Source organism: Salmo salar, chromosome ssa05 (genome assembly GCF_905237065.1).
Source record: "Salmo salar chromosome ssa05, Ssal_v3.1, whole genome shotgun sequence".
NCBI classification, from domain to species: Eukaryota; Metazoa; Chordata; class Actinopteri; order Salmoniformes; family Salmonidae; genus Salmo; species Salmo salar.
In genome coordinates, this window is record NC_059446.1 from 38,690,412 (window position 1) to 38,694,918 (window position 4,507).

Below are 4,507 nucleotides of genomic sequence, written 5' to 3' on the forward strand. Positions count from 1 at the left end.
TGTTGTTCATATATTTATCATATATATTTAATCATGGTTTTACACAGGACAAGGAATGAAACTTTAAGCGGCAGAATTACACATCAGGCCTACATAAGAGCGCAAATTCATTACAGTGCAGTTATACAAAATGTTGTATATACAAACAAACATAAACATTTATATGCACATAATCACATTAGTCCAGTTTGGAACATGGTGCGTAATAGGCCTCTATCTCATTGTGCCAAATTAACACTTAACGGTTACGCACAGCGTTTGGACCATGCAGTTGGCAAAAATCGTAAATTCCTCCATGACTACATTCGATAACACAAGTTACCCAGTCCTGGTACAAATGTTACCACCCGATGGGGTAACGGGTTCTACTTGTAGGATGTCCGGGCCTCTCTGAGAGACCTATCGTAGGGCATGGAGGCGAAAAAGGAGGTTCTCAGCTGACAGTTGATGAAGAAGACGATGAGCAGCACGAGCAGAAACAGAACCAGACAGATCACCACGTAGGTTGCCAGGTCTGGTTTGTTCATCTCTCCGCCCTCCCGCAGTCCACCCCTGTTATCCGTGGGCCTGAGCAGGCCCGCCATGCTCACCGAGCCGTTAGATGCGTTCACGGACCCAGACGCGTGCGTCTGATGGGCCAGCCCTAAGTCGAAGTCCGGTGCGTTGGTGGAATTCAGCAGGATTTGCCTCAACATGACTGCTTGCGTCACCCGGTCAACGTTCAACTGGGAAGGGGAGGAAAATACCAGATTTTAATCACAGACCAATATAACGATAGGCAACCATAACGTTCAACCATGCAAATGTAGACTATGTGAACAGTTCGCAAACGATCATGAGAACAACTCAATTTGGCTGTAGACCTGTGTGAAAGACAATGACGCACAAGGAAGAAATGGAGTGTGTCAAGAAGGCAAAGATAAGTGAGTGTTGAGTCAATAATACCCCGTACGACTCCGCTACTTACTTTGGTGTGTGCAGCGGAGAGTCTCCGCAGGTGAGGTGGTGATCCAGGGAAACAGTGCCCGCATTCCTCAGACTCTGACCGCTCTATCCAATCTCTCCCGGGGAGAACGCGCTCTGGAGAGGCGGTGTTGTTCTGGCACTAAATCCCCTGCGCCTACAGACCATATGTCCGTGAGTCACTAATTTAGCCGCAGAACCGAATTCGTATATCCTTGTATGTCGAAGTCACTAAAAATCACCATAGGTTGTCTAGACTCGTTACCAGTGACGTAAACCGCCAGGAGCTTCTCCGGCGGTATAGTGTTGAGATCATGAGGACGGAACTAGCGATTTTAATACTCGGATTTCTTCGTTGAGATTTCTTACCGTAAACACCTAGCCTATCTGGACTGTAAGTTCACGTAATGTCGCTAAATGGTTCTACTTGGAATAGCCTAGTTGGTAAAGTTTCATAAGACCATCCTTATAAGCACGCAATTTATCTCGTCTGGCTGGTCCAAGTGGGTTCTTTAAAGCGCGCTGTAACAAGTGGATTTATCGGGTCGAGCGCGGGCTGAGAGAGGGTAGACAAGGGTACACTGGTTCACAGCCGGTTCCTCCTCGCGCCCCGCGCACGTTCTTATTTCCAGGAAAGGTCGACAAGTCTCGGTTTTGAGTGCCTTCAACTCCAACCGATCCCCCGACGGGAATATCGATCCAGACCCGAAGAGTGGGGTGGGGAGAGAGAAAATGTATAGAAGGTTCAGAGATCCGTCTCCTCTCCGGTAGCGCGATCTCTTTCTCTCCAGGTCGTAGGCTATACAGCTTCCTCCCTGCCTCGGTTTGTGTGCTGTGGGGAGAGGATAGATTGGTTACCAAGAGAGGTAGAGGGCGAACGCTGGACGGGCTTCCCTGTTCGCTCGGGGTTGGTTAAGAGATGTCATTGGACAGGGACGAGTTAAAGTCAAGCGTGTCACGTGACGTCTAGTTCCCCTCACTCTTTCCTTCTCTCGTGTTTTTCTCCCAACATGTCCTTCTTCATTCGTGAGAAGGTGAGTGAAACAATTGTTATGTCAGTGCGGAATGTCTCAGGGTGATAAAAACCAAGCAGGTTGTGAGGAAGGTGAGTGGGGGATGGACAGTTAAAGGAACAGCCCCAAACCAGTCCAGCAACTAGGCTACAAGCTGAATGTATTTATTTTACCCCTTGGGTGTAAATACAGCATGATGCAGTATGATGCAAGTAGGCTACAGTCTTCTGGTAGAGCCTGAACTGTAATTTGCTCAGAGCTGGAGTGGATGAGTAATACCACCCTGATGTATACCAGCTATAAGGGCGGAGATGTCAGTGTTATTTATATAAACACTATATATACAAAAATATGTGGACACCCCTTCAAATTAGTGGATTCGGCTATTTCAGCCACACCCGTTGCTGACAGTGTATAAAATCGAGCACTCAGCCACACAATCTTGAGAGACAAACAATGGCAGTAGAATAGCCTTACTGAAGAGCTCAGTGACTTTCAGTGTGGCACCGTCATAGGATGCCACCTTTCCAAAAAGTCAGTTCAGTCAATTCGTGATTCATTCTGCCCTGCTAGAACTGCCCTGGTCAACTGTAAGTGCTGTTATTGTGAAGTGGAAACGTCTAGGAGCAAGAACGGCTCAGCTGCAAAGTGGTATTTCACACCGGCTCACAGAACGAGACCGCCGAGGGCTGAGGCGACTAGTGTGTAAAAATCATCTGTCCTAGGTTGCAACACTCACTACTGAGTTCCAAACTGCCTCTGGAAGCAACGTCAGCACAAGAACTGTTCGTCGGGAGCCTCATGAAATGGGCTTCCATGGCCGAACAGCCGCACACAAGCCAATAGATTACCATGCGCAATGCCAAGTGTCGGCTGGAGGGGTATAAAGCTTGCTGCCATTTGACTCTGGAGCAGTGGAAACACGTTCACTAGCGTGATGAATCACACTTCACTAATCTGGCAGTCCGACGGACGAATCTGGGTTTGGCGGATGCCAGGAGGACGCTACCTGCCCCAATGCATAGTGCCAACTGTACAGTTTGGTGGAGGCGGAACAATGGTCTGGGTCTGTTTTTCATGGTTTGGGCTGGGTGCCTTAGTTCTAGTGAAGGGAAATCTTAATGCTACAGCATACAATGACATTCTAGATGATTCTGTGCTTTCAACTTTGTGGCAACATTTTTGGGAAGGCCCTTTCCTGTTTCAGCATGACAATGCCCCTGTGCACAAAGCGAGGTCCATACAGAAATGGTTTGTTGAGATCGGTGAGGAAGAACTTGACTGGCCTGCACAGAGCCCTGACCTCAACCCCATCGAACACCTTTGGGATGAATTGGAACGCCGACTATGAGCCAGGCCTAATCGTCCAACATCAGTGCCCGACCTACCTAATGCTCTTATGGCTGAATGGAAGAAATTCCCTGCAGCAATGTTCCAACATCTAGTGGAAAGCCTTCTCAGAAGAGGGGAGGCTGTTATAGCAGCAAAGGGTGGCCAAACTCCATATTAATGCCCATGATTTTGGAATGAGATGTAACGACGAATATGGTGTCCACATACGTTTGGTCATGTAGTGTATATTCTGGGAAACTATAATCTGGTATGGAATGGACATTTGGAGATGGTGAGGCTTTATGGATCATAATAGCTGAATGCATGTACAAGCACCCCTATATAAGCCTACAAATCTGAAAGCTTCTTGCCAAAAGTGAGTGGATTGACACATGGTTTCTGAATTCCCAAAGTGCAAACAGAACGCAGTATGTCTGAAAATGGCTACATTGTCATAATAGCCTTGTGTGCCACGCTCATAGTTGTCACGCAGCTGGTAAATGACACCAGTATGATATTATTGTGTTTGGCTGCAGAGAACAACCATTCGCTATAACAACTGTGACAGCCTCCATCACTAACCCTCCCTAATACAAGGAGACTAATGGTTCTGTCTCTCTGTCTCTCTGTCTCTGTCTCTCTATGTCTCATCTCGTCTCTGCCTGACTGTCACAATGGAAATCACACTCACCTGCTGTCAGTTTGGAGAATATGACAGAACGCGCATGAATACAGCACAGCCCCTGAAGAGAAACCACAAAGACCACAGCAGAACATTAGGCATCAGTCTATTCTCTATTTTAGAATGAAAGGATATGATGACATTTGTCATGAATATTCAGGTGAAGGTGACCATTGGGCCCATCATTATTATAGTAGGCATTTGGGTTGTGTATGATTAATACACCACTGCCTTAAAAGGTTGGCTGGCTGGTTCATATTCATGTGCACCTGTCGTGGTCGCAACAGGACACGTTGGCAAGGCAAGGACAGACCGACATGGTCCACTGATGGACACATGCACACACATACCTCATAAATATCTGCCAAGCGAGGAAAGATTAAAAAACATTTACCATTGCAGAACAGGAGTTTGATTTCATGTGCAATATGAAATCTTACAGTATTATATTTTTACTATCATAACAATATGATACAACAGAATCTATACAACTAGAAAATAGTACAAATAAATAAAA

General features: G+C 46.5%; 2 long non-coding RNA genes across 2 annotated transcripts; one reads left to right on the plus strand and one right to left on the minus strand.

The window, feature by feature from the left end:
• LOC106604873 (uncharacterized) lies at positions 1 to 2,279 on the minus strand. The gene is made up of 2 exons (XR_001328744.2): positions 968 to 2,279; positions 1 to 725 (listed from the first exon to the last, which is right to left on the minus strand). It is a non-coding gene; the product is annotated as an uncharacterized lncRNA (long non-coding RNA).
• Positions 1,882 to 4,230, plus strand: LOC106604874 (uncharacterized). Its single transcript, XR_001328745.1, has 2 exons — positions 1,882 to 1,997; positions 4,010 to 4,230. It is a non-coding gene; the product is annotated as an uncharacterized lncRNA (long non-coding RNA).
• Positions 4,231 to 4,507: the final 277 nt, after the last annotated feature.